This window comes from Schistocerca piceifrons, chromosome 1 (assembly GCF_021461385.2).
Source record: "Schistocerca piceifrons isolate TAMUIC-IGC-003096 chromosome 1, iqSchPice1.1, whole genome shotgun sequence".
Classification (NCBI taxonomy): Eukaryota; Metazoa; Arthropoda; class Insecta; order Orthoptera; family Acrididae; genus Schistocerca; species Schistocerca piceifrons.
The window spans coordinates 1,123,011,417-1,123,024,566 of NC_060138.1; the positions used below are offsets into that span (position 1 = coordinate 1,123,011,417).

The 13,150-nt window shown below is 41.4% G+C and overlaps 1 non-coding gene across 1 annotated transcript; it reads right to left on the reverse strand.

The window, feature by feature from the left end:
- Positions 1-307: 307 nt before the first annotated feature.
- Positions 308-382, reverse strand: Trnaa-ugc. Its single transcript has one exon. It is a non-coding gene; the product is annotated as a tRNA-Ala (tRNA).
- Between the last annotated feature and the right edge of the window lie 12,768 nt (positions 383-13,150).

The window sequence follows — 13,150 nt, forward strand, 5'->3', positions numbered from 1 at the left end:
TTCCTTCAAGACAATTCTCATCCACGTTATACAGGGGCAATGAAGATGCTCCTACGTCGTTTTCAATTGGAAATGTTTGATTACCCACAATACACCCGTAATTGTCTCCCTCTAAATTTCATCTCTGCTCACATGAACCGCTGGATATGAAAACATTTTGGCACAGGCAACGAGCTGTTGGCCGGTGTAGAGAATTGGCGGAAAGTACTGGCGGCTGCCTTCTATAACGAGTGAAATGATAATTAAATCAAGACCCGAAGCAGTCGACAGGTGTTGATATACATCAACGGAGACAGTTGAAAATGTGTGCCCCGACCGGGACTCGAACCCGGGATCTCCTGCTTGCACAGCAGTCACTCTATCCATCTGAGCCACCAAGGGCGCAGAAGATAGTGCGACTGCAGGGATTTATGCCTTGCACTCTCCCCGTGAGACCCACATTCCCAACTTAATGTCAGCACACTACATTCGTAGTGCCCCTGCCCATTACACTCATTACTCGTGGCAGACAATCTTACCGAGTCCAGTAAGAATTCGGGCAATACGTGTGCATCCAGCACAGAAGAAGGTCAATGCCTGGTTAATCTTAACTATATGAAGATGGTATCTGTTCTTTCGGAGATATATATATGTATATATATGAGAGAGAGAGAGAGAGAGAGAGAGAGAGAGAGAGAGAGAGAAAATCTGAGTGCCCTACACAGCTAATGAGCCTGCTCCCTCTCGTTTCCCGGTTCCCACCCATTACCTTTTATTATTGTCAATCCGGGCAGAATGAAGCTTCTCAAAGTTGTCTCGTGAGAGACATATGTGTACAGTGCAAACACAGAATGAAAGATAAAAGCTGCACACTTCCACCAAAAAAGTTGGCAGAGTTACTAAGGGTCGCTAAGACAGGAGCTCAGTTATGATTACTGGACTGCTAGAAGACTAGGAAACATCCCTTCAATCCATCAGGTACTAGTAATTTCTGGATATGTGTAGGCAGGGGAGATTAATCTGATTCGAGCTACGATACCTATCGACACATTAATAGCAAACGAATTTAATCTTCACAAAACCTAACACAGCTATGTCATTTAACTAGGGGATTAATGACTCACAAATACCGTCAGTCATGTCGCGCAAAAATTTAGAGTAACATTGTGCAGAGGTATGAAGTAGAATGGCCACGTAGGCACAATGGAAGGATACTATTCATGGGTAGGATACGTCGAAACTGCACTCTGTCTGTAAAAGAGACAGCATAAAAAACCCTTGTACAACCCATAGTTCAATACCAGTCAGACCACTTCGGGCTAACAGGGAATATCGAGCGTTTCCGAAGAAGAGTACTGAGAATAGAGACTGGCCTGACTAGTGCGTAAGAAAAATGTTAAAAGCATTTATCTGGCAGACCATAAACCTAGGACTTTTCGTTAATGTTCCCCATACACGTAGGGAACTCTCAGCAACTGTTTCATCCAGTCCTTACAATGACAGTGTATCTCATTATTTCATTAATAATAGATCCAACCACTGATTCACAATAGAGGGCAAATTACAAATCTAATGACCGCAATTGCAGGTCGATTGCGTGAATATTGAATGCTTCACAAAACTTAATGTGCAAAGTTCCACCATCATTACAGTTTTGCTCGGTATTCTCGACATACTGATGGGTTGCTTAGGTACTGCACTATCAGATAGTGAGGTCAAAGTGATTTTAAGACCCGCCAAGCACATTGTTTAAGAAAGTCACAAGATGGTATAGATTGTTTTAAAAACAGAAAGCCGGCCGCTGGTGGCCGAGCGGTCCTAGGCGCTTCTGTCTGGAAACGCGCGACCGCTACGGTCGCAAGTTCGAATCCTGCCTAGGGCATGGATGTGTGTGATGTCCTTAGTTTGGTTAGGTTTAAGTAGTTCTAAGTTCTAGGGGACTGATGACCTCAGATGTTAAGTCCCATAGTGCTCAGAACCATTTGAACCAACTAAGAAACTTCAATAGATGATACAATAAAAAGTCGCCTCTGCCAGACACTTCACAGTTATTCTCAGAATATAAATGTGTTTATATATTAAAATCATTGTATTTTAATTTGGCTTCAGTGAGATGTGGAGATATCTTACGTAGATAATAAAACTGCTTGCCCAGTATTGTCCAATGGTTTTATACAGGGTGAAAAGTATTTAAACCGACACTCTGGGAGGTTGTAGGGGACATCAAAACAAATATTTTTCCCGAATGTCATTTTTTTCCTATGAGGATTATTTAAACAGGTGGACGCCGTATTACGCTCTTCAGTTGTTAGAGGCCGTATTACGATCTTCACTTGTTAGAGAGTGTATTACGCTCTTCAGTTGTAGGCAACTGCTGTCCTCCAATGTAGTAGTGCATTGTCTCTGTTTACTAATGGACCGATACACCTGGAGTGAGTACACTGATTTGGTTGGTGCGTACTACGTAGCGCACCACAACGGACGAGCTGCACAGCGGGTTTGTCAAAAACAATATCCTAACCGCCGTATCCCGCATCATACGACCTTTGCTGCTGTGTACCAACGTCTGCGTCAGACCGGGTCATTTAGCAGATTACCTGGACAGGGGCGCCGTCGCACGGTAAGAACGCTCCAATTTGAGGAAGCTGTCTTGCAGCATGTGGAGCGGGATCCTCCAATCAGTACTCGTGCAATTGCATGCAACATGGTGAGGCGTAGCGCCGTATAACGATCCTACCTTGGAGGCGGTTAAGTGGGAGATGTGTCTCAGAGCTGGATAGTGACGGATGGTGACGCGAGACTGGACGCGCACGTAGTTTATGTATCAGCCGATAGAGGACAATATTGGAGAGGGGACTGATTCAGTTTAGATTGTGCCCACTAGAGTGCACTAAAGTAATAGAACGTTTTTCGTAAACTGTTCTAGTATTTTCATAAAGTGTTATTATGTCTTTTTGTGTATGTAAAATGTTATAAATGTGTTTTAGCAGTATGAATGATGCGTGAGTGTGGTTTAAGGTTAATGTGAAGATAATTGTTTAACGATTTATGTAGTAGGATTTAGTGTGGGAACATTTCGAAGAAGTATGGATATGGACAAACGGGATTTTTGTAGAATAGATTTGTAAACTAAGTTTCAGGTATAAATAACAATACTAAATAACTTTATGCATAAGCAAAACTTCAGCATATTAGATAATTACGTCGGTAAAAAGTGCAGTCGTTAGGTTTACTATTTTGCGATTGGTTATTGATGAAAAGCGCGGACTGACGCGAGAAAGTATTGTTTTGTTATTGGCTGTTGAGTAAACTGACCAATGGTAAAGCAATATTCTTCGCGCGGCTTTCTCTGCTGGAAAAGAAGACAGAGTATTCTAGCCATGAAACAGATCGGACGTGTGTAGTAGTAGTAGTTCCGATAGGAATGATAAGTTGCCGTATCTAGCAGTGTTTCATACATCAAAAGTGTTGGAAAGTGACGGCATAATTATTCCGACATATGTGTAGAAATTTCGGAATTTTTAAGTGAATTTTGTGACGAGAAAATACATAAATTCCGCGTGGCGTATTGAGAAGGTCGGTGGCTAAAAACTGTGACTTCATTAGGTACCGAAAGACTTAATATCTGGCGAGCATTATCAATAAAAAAAATCAGAATTTTTGTAGCTATTACGTTTTCGGGAAATGCAACACCATAAACTTGCTAACGCGAGTGAAAGGGATTATGAGTGACTGTGTTAAGACTAGCACGGTCTTGGCAGAGATACTTGTTCACCTAAGTTTCAGAATATATTAATTGAGGACAAAATTTCCAACCTTTCATTTGTGTGAAAACTTTTTCCCGAAACGTAGATTAGTGACTTAAATTGCAGCCTGGTTCACGTCGAAATACAGTAGTTTTTACTCAGCTTTCCTTCTGATGATCTGCTGAGACAATGTTCACAGGTAGGTGCAGGTTCGTCGTAAAGGGACGGAAAAAACCGCGTCGCCGCAATGGGGACGAATCAGACGAATGTAAGAGCAGTCCTTTGTGAGCAGTTGTTATGTCCTTTCACTTACAGCGTGTCCACAACCTAGAACCAGTTGATTATCCACCCAGAGCACAGAGCACAGTTTTCATCCTTCATTTCCATCCTCTGTGTTGTTTACCGATGAAGCAACGTTCGGGCGTGATGGAGTCTTCAACATGCACAATTCGCATGTTTGGAGTGAGGATAACCCACATTACACAGTTACTAGCGCTCATCAAGTTCGGTTCTTCGTTAATGTGTGGGTCGGTTTTGTTGGGGACTGTTTAATTTGACCGTATCTGCTACCTAGGCCATTAAATGGCAGGCACTATTACAATTTCTCGCCAGAGCATTGCCAGAATTGCTGGAAGACGTCCCGCTCCCTAAAGACAACGCGTGTCGTTCCAACATGACGGGGCACATTTCAGTCGTCGTGTGCGTCGAGTCCTGGACCGACGGTTCCCAGAAACATGAATTGGCAGAGATGGTCCTGTACCATGGCCTGCTCGATCCCCAGATATGTCCCCTCTGGACTTTTTTGTGTGGGGAGAGATGCGCAACCTTGTATACGCAACTCCTGTTGCATCAGAAGAGGATCTGGTTGCCCAGATAGTAGCAGCAGCAGGAACAATTCAGGATACTCCTGGGGTTTTTGCCCGTGTCAGACAGAACATGAGCCGACGGTGTAACCTTTGTTTACGTGTCAATGGAGGCATTTTTGAAAATGTACTGTAATTGAAATTGGGTTGTGTTAATGTGTTAACTCTTGGTCATAAAAAAAATGTAAAAGTGTTCGTTGGTTTAATTAATTTGTCGCCAGAGAAATCTTCTTCTACCGGTTTAAATACTCCTCATAGGAAACAATGACACTAGGGAAAAATATTTGTTTTGATGTCCCCAACAGCCTCCCAGAGTTTGTCGGTTTAAATACTTTTCACTCTGTAAAATTACGCACTCTCATAGCCATCATGTTCTGTCTGCTTGCAGGTTCCTGACACCATTGCTGCCCCCATCTCATCCTCTCCCAGGCTAACTGCTTCTTAGTCTAGTATCTTCCTCTTTTCACTTCGTCCGGCATATTTATTTTTCTCCTTCGTATTTCGTTCCGCTCTTCCACAGTACCTTCGATAGCTGTTGCCAGAATTCCTTTTCCTTGCAATGTATATCCCACCCAGGTGGCTTCCCTTCTGTTAATCGGGTTTGGGAGAGTTCTTTGTTTCTGCACTCCATCCATTACTTCACCGTTTGCCACTTTACCCAACTATTTTATTTCCTCCATTCTCCTCTGAATTCACAAGGCCAGTGCTTCAATTTTATCTCTTTCTTTCTTCTATAACGTCCAGCTTTATCAGCCGTACAGGAAAAACACATCACACGGAACGTTTGACAAACCTTTTCCTTAACTCTATCCACAATTTTCAGCTTAAGAACATTTATTTTTCTGGAAAGCTTGCTTTGCCATTGCAGTTCTTGTCCAGATATTGGTTAGCATTTGCACTGTGCAACCTTCCGTTGTTTTCCTTTTCGTATCTCTTTTGCCATTTAGACTCATGAGCTCAATTTTCTTAGAGCTCATTTTCAATTCGTACTCCTATAATCCTTTTTCAAGTATGGATGGGTTTCTTCGAAGGGTTATTGTTTTGTCTCGAAGCAGAACCAAGGCATCAGCAAATGTGACGCAGTTGATGCTGCGGCCTCCTATGGATACGCACCAATTCTATACGAAAGTCTATGAGCAGGACGTTTCTGAATTCTGGATGTTTTTTATTCGTTTCGTTTTGTGTTCGCTGTTGAATTAATTCAACATAGACCAATATCTATGTCTGTAGTAACTCGCGTTCACACACTGCTCCATATTCATACTAGCATTTTAACAACAGTAACACTGTCATTAGGTAGAACAACTTAAAAAACAAATCAAATGATCAAAAGACTTACATTCAAATCAATTCAAAATATGCTCTCAGCTGCCGTTAACTATTTGTGTTTGAGACTGAGCAATGGGAATGTAATAAAGAATCATAGAAAACTAGCAACGTTGGGGCAGTAGAATTTTCATTGAAACAAATTATTGTTCGTAAAATTACATTTTCAATGAAAGGTGATCATAAAACCACTGTTGTGGTAGAAGCTGACACGACTGTCATTGGTTACACCATCGTCGATACAGCCTGACCCGTACTCTTTAGATCGAATATTCTTGCTGCTCTTTCACGACTCGTTCATGTCTACTAAAGCAATGTCGTTACTTTGATAAAGTGGCTGGCTATCGATCAGGGACTCCACATTACTTTAGCTGGATTACGACATAAACAGATAAGGACATGCACGTCCGACGATTTTCGTAGGTAGTGTTCAATTTTCTGACTATTCCTCAATGTATTATGCCTCACTCCCTCCCATTTATCAAATGCAGTTAATTTACTTACGACTAAGATATTACACAGAAAAACCACCCTTATGGCGGAAAGATTTCATTTCTTAACTCGAAATACCTCGCTGTTTTTATGCCAGGCAGTAGCTTAGGTTGTGTCGTACAGAGGCGACCCACTATGTTAGCGCTTGGGAATCCACACTCAGTTATTCAATCAACCCATATTAAAGTGAAAAATTCCCCTTATGACTGACGTAGTACTGTTGGACTATTTTCAGCAGATTTTTACAGAAAGTGGATTTTGTTTGACGGCTGTGTTGTTGGAAAAGTAGAGAACTGAGTTGGAGACGGATGAGAGAATGCATTGGCCTATTCAAAATATCGCCCCAGAATCCACCTTAAGAAGTACAGGGAACTCAAGGAAATGGTGAAAATCGTGTTTATAATGTAGTTATCGAATCGGAGTGAAAAGGGTTAAAGGGCTAAAAAAATACGAAACAAAAATTACTACAACAAATAGAAAACAAACAGAATGTTATCGTGCATTGATCCAAACGATTTCTTTTTATCAAATGATTAAGAAACTGAAATTGTCTTGGCAGAGTATTACGACCGATATTGATGTATCTTTATCGATGTTTTAACCAACTAATGGTAGCTGAAACATCGTCTTTTAAGTAAAGCTTCTTATCAGAATCAATTAATTTTGACCTCTTAGTACGATTGAAATTCAGTACATCGATTGCTTCATAAGGTTTTTCTGAATAAACGTCAAAATTAAGCTATCCCTCACAAAATCTACTACGTCTATCTGAATTGTTCGTTCTGACTTCCAGTACGATTAGTAACACCGGTAATTTATTCACTCTACGTCACTAATCGGTACTTTCCGTTCACTGTAAGCTTGCCGTAACCACATTAACTATGTAATAAACTGACTCATTCCACATCAAATTGAGACATCGGAGATAGATATTGTGTTCTTTGGAACATGTAAATAAGTGACTGACTAACTTGCACAGTGTGGCTAAGCGACACATGGCTATGTTATATTTTGTAATGGTTTCTTAGTATTCCAAAAACTGTTAATGTATTACAGTTGAACAAATTATATTCACGGTAGCTGTGGACAGGTTACTAGTAACATACCTGACATACACTAGGAGTTCAATGGCGTACCAAACGCAGAAAGAAGTAATAAATGCAGACAGAGGTCTTTAGCTGTATTCGCCTGTGTTTCAGCTACTTGGGCCTCAATGAAGTTCCATCTTTCCTGACAGCGAAACTCATCTGCAATCTCGAATGAAATATAGCACAGCCTGACATTTATCATTTCGCTTATCATTCGACACGTGAGAGCACCCCAGAGTGTAGGATTTTAAATGAGATCTTTCTTCAGAATCTAGAAGTTATCGGCATCGATTTCGACTGTGTTCTTCATACACAGCTTCCAAAAAGGACCTGGACCAGATAAAATGATTTCGACATTTCGTACCAAAGTAATCTAAACGGCATAGAAATGATTAGAAAACTATCCGAAACGAGTCCGAACACCAGGAAATATTTCTCAAACTGAAGGCAGGACACAACTTGTCACTTTCGTACGTGCTTATGTTCTTAATAACAATAAGCAATCCATTGCGCTGAAAACAGACATAATCCCTACTAGTGGATGAAGCCCATAACTCCTTTGTTGTAATCCATCTTACTACAAATAGACTTGATATAAATTAACGCTTCTGAATAGGTCGGCGAAGAAATTGCCCAGCCATAAGAGTTATTGCATGTTATATGTTTGGTTAAACTAGCCGGCCGAGGTGGCCGAGCGGTTCTAGGCGCTACAGTCTGGAACCGCGCGACCGCTACGGTCGCAGGTTCGAATCCTGCCTCGGGCATGGATGTGTGTGATGTCCTTAGGTTAGTTAGGTTTAAGTAGTTCTAAGTTCTAGGGGACCGATGACCTCAGACGTTGAGTCCCATAGTGCTCAGAGCCATTTGAACCACTTGAAAGAAAAGAAGTAAAATAGAATAATACAAACAATTTACATACCAGACGCTATTTTCTGGAGGTGTATGTGGAGCTATTTGTTTCCATTACGCAGTTCATTCGAAAACGGAACAAAATGGTTCAAATCGCTCTGAGCACTGTGAGACTTAACATCTGAGGTCATCAGCCTACTAGAACTACTTAAACCTAACTAACCTAACGACATCACACACATCCATGCCCGAGGCAGGATTCGAACCTGCGACCGTAGCGATCGCGCGGTTCCAGACTGAAGTGCCTAGAATCGCTAGGCCACAACGGCCGGCAAATCGTAACAGCTGACATGATCATACTAATCATAATTCAGCTGATGGTAACCACTTTCTTCCATCTACTCCTTCAGTTTGTCAAAAATAGTTTAAGTGATGGAATGAATCTCTGTTGATTCGCCCAGCGGAGAACTTAACTTAGACGCTGAAATTTGACACATGGAACAGGTTCCGCACGAATTACCAAAGAGCAACGGCGGAGAAGTGAGGAATATTACACTGGTATCGCACAAATCATATACTAACAGTCTTGGTTATTTTACAGTACACGATGATTCAGTTATGTTGTTTACCTCAAAAATTTCTGAAACCGCTTAATATATCGTAATTTTGATTTCACCCATATGAAAATTGTAAGAAAGGTCTCACTTAACGAGGCTTAATCTCTTTTCACAGCTATGTCAGTATCAATGTCGCTTTTTCAAACAGAGCTTCACTAATTTCTGCTACTGTTATCCTAGTTCTAAAAGAGATGAGCACAAAGGCATTTCACTCTTCAATAGCCGGTTAGTAGTTTCAGAGAAATGACAGTAATCAGAACCTAAGATTTATCTGTCTTATGCGATATCATACTCTAATTCGGGTATAAGGACGGAAAAGTGTGTTGCACCACTGCGATACTGGTGCAAAAGGTGCGCATACGAAATATAGCTATCTTTCCGTCTGTGTCGTTCTTGGTGGTTAGTTTGAAAAAGTAAATGTCTATCGCAAAGTAAGAGAAACTGTGTAATCTGCTTCTTTAAGGGGAATATAGAAGCAACGTGAATAGATGAGTTTTTCGCACAAAGATTTCCGACAGCCGTTGCACAATAAGAATGTCAGCTAGGCGAATGTGTAAAAGATTATCAGAAGGGCAATGGAGTACTACGCAGAGGGTAAGGAGCTGCACATAACCACATGTTAGCTACAGAGAAATTAACCAGCGGGACTGCAGAAGACGCGTGGAATTCTGCCGCTCGAGAACCTGGAGAACAGGTTGCTTCTTCCACAAATGATCTTTGCTCAACAACTCATGGTACGCTGAATACAAGAAACAGGCATTACCGCACATTTGACAAAGAATTCGCGCTGGCTGAAACACGTCGAACATTGAGGGCCAGTGGAGTGTGTGAGTGTTTGATGCGGTATTAGTGGAGACTGTGTCTCTGATGTTTCTTCATTGAAATAATGTTAATGATTAAGGGATGCGCCTAATATCTTACTGAAGGACTGCAGGCACATACGTAAATGCAGATGCAAAATGGTTCAAATGGCTCTGAGCACTATGGGACTCAACTGCTGAGGTCATTAGTCCCCTAGAACTTAGATCTAGTTAAACCTAACTAACCTAAGTACATCACAAACATCCATGCCCGAGGCAGGATTCGAACCTGCCACCGTAGCGGTCTTGCAGTTCCAGACTGCAGCGCCTTTAACCGCACGGCCACTTCGGCCGGCAAATACAGATGCAGATACGGTACCAGCACTATGGATGCCCGGCCAACTACAAGCTCTTATTTGCTGAATGCTGATGGTAGAACGGAGTAGAATTCGTATGCTGATTATGTGTTGTGGAAATTTTCTGTGATTTTTTTTTTTTTTGCTGTAAAATTCTCTTTGTTCATTTAGCATTCATTCTGGGTGCATAGTCGTGCGAGTATAGATTTGTAACACTTCTAGAATATCCATTAATTGGCCTTTGGAGACGTTAAACAAAATAATGAGATTTCTCTCGATATTTCGCTTTCGTAACAGAACAGGCTCTGGAGAACGAGTAAACTCCCACTTAGCCATGTCTCCTGCGCATTCCACTGGCGGGAGATGTGGTGATCCTGTTGGCCAGGGCAGTTATTGTACACAACGAACAGCACATCGCAGCGTAGCAGTCATAGGTGGACATGACCTGTTGAAAAAGCACATCACTCCTTCTATCGAAGAAATAACAATGTAGTGGGCACTGGTTACTTTACCCTGTAGAAACGCCAAATGTGACCACGAGTTGCAACCACACCATGAAGCCTGGAACGGGGTCTGCGTGTCGTGGATGAAGAAATGTTGGAACGGGCAGCTCTCCAGCTTCACACCGTACACGTGTACGTCGATCATTCGCATGCAGTCAGGACGCACTGTCATCACTGAAGACAACAGAGCGCCATTCCACTCTATAATCAGCTGTTTCACGGCACCAGAGTAGCCGTGTCGCGGTGGGAGACTGGCGAGGGACACACGAGACCTCTGTCGTGTACCAGGAGACAGTTCCCAATGGTCCCTAATGAAACAGCAAATGCAAGATGTACAGTCATACTCAAAAGTATCCGAACGACCTGAATTGCATTTCGCCTGATTCGCATGCAACCGGCATAACGCAGCTGTCTAGCGGGTCCTCTAATCGCTCCTTGGTACAGTCGTTTGACTATTGAAAATGGTTCCAACAAGTCACCAAGAGAAAATACTGCTCTGTATCGCAATAACTCATGATGTAAAGTAATACCACGATACTGCAAATATCAGGGAACACCTTATCACAGATAAGACTGTCCTTAAGGCTTGTAAGCTCACATTTATTACAATAAATGACGTACCTGAAATGTTACCACTCTCATTATTACGTCAGATAGATAATGCACGTGATAAGCTCGTCGTATTCATGATTTCCTCTTCAAAGTGACATACAGTACTTATTATTCAGCACAAAATGATATTAAAAATTTAAGTTATCCACGAGCAGCTAGTTGAGAGTATGTATGAACTTCAAATGACACGACGCACCGTCTCGTTCTGCATATGGATTCAAACCCAGGTCAGGCAGACTAAGGAAAGATTACGTGACTGAAACAAACTAACAGTCATTCCTGATTAGGCATACAGAGAGTGATATACCTGGATTTTAGACAGTATCAGTTAGCAAGTATCAACTTTAAATTACATATCACAAACATTTTTAACGGACGCGAATTCCTCCCCAGCATCTCTTGTCCCTGTTAAGGAACTACGAGAGATTTTAAATATTGCTTCTTCACAAGTGACTTACTTGAAATGCCGTAGGGTAAAGCTTTGTGTTGGACAGGGATTCGAACCCAGAACCTAATCGGATTGATATCGAAACACAACCAACTGTGACATATCGGAATATCTCGGCAGTAGCTAGATGTTTTAACTGAAATGACGAGACGAAACATTAATTTTTTCCTTCCCAGGACTCCAACCCGGCACCTATCGCTGTTATAGTCTAGAGAAAACGAACGTTAAATATGGGTTTGTTGCACCAGCAGCGACATGTGAGAATGTTTGAACTAGAAATAATATGACGAAGAGTTCAGTGCTCACTGGGAATAGTGCCCCACACATATCGTTGTTGACTACACACAAAGAGACGTCAGCTACCGAATTTTTCTCCACCAACAGCTCGGAATATCATTTTGAACTTACAGAGATCTCGCAAATAGTTCTGTGTCCCAGTGGGAGTCAAAAACGTCAGACATCGTTAGTTTTGACAATGAATGAAAATGCATTAAAAATCAAAATTATTAGCCACCAGAAGATAGGGTTTCTCATGCTAGAGCTTGATAATATATAATTAAATCTTTAGTGCCGGGCCAGAATTCGAACCCATTCACACGTAATATGTGTATATGTTGGGGAATCTGCAGTTTTGAACAAACAACAAATTGTAGCCGAGCTGCATTGCCACGAAAGGATCAAATTCCGCGTTAAGGGCGGACTGAGTTACATTCTCAGTTCAGAACCAGTTTTATCGACATACAGATGCTCAGATAAAAGATGGAATAAGTGTCCAGTGACTCTACATAGCGTTTGTTTCGTCACTAGATATAAATAACTAGTATAAGAAAGGTTGCTGGTGATAGAGTTTCTACATGTCACCGCTCCAGACTTTATTGTGGTTCAACCTAACGTCTACTTGGCAGAGAAGGAATATCATCTTTAATGTGAATTTCAGACCACACTGCCCTTATATCTTCTTCACTTGGTGTAGTCAGAAGAGAATGGAATCTTTCTCTCCCTATCTAAAATCATTGACAGATGTGGGAATCGAACCTAGACCATAGGTATAAGAACCTACCATCGCCGATAGTCGAGCACAACAAACAAATAAAAATAAAAAAATAATGTGTGTGCGTGTGTGTGTGTGTGTGTGTGTGTGTGTGTGTGTGTGTATGTGTGTGTGTGTGTGTGTGTGTGACAGAGAGAGAGAGAGAGAGAGAGAGAGAGAGAGAGAGGGAGAGAGAGAGAGAGAGAGAGAGAAATAAAAAAGAATGAGAGAGAGAGAGAGTGAGTGTAAAAAATTGTTGTAAAGAAATTGAATCATGATATGTAAAGAAATCTTTCATTTAAAATGACACGTTCCACATCATTACAAAATGTCGTATTCATGATCTATGGAACAAGAATTAATCTAATCTAATGTAATCACATCATATTGATGACTAGCCATGAAGAGTTATGAATTACCGAAATTTTTGCCAATACCAGT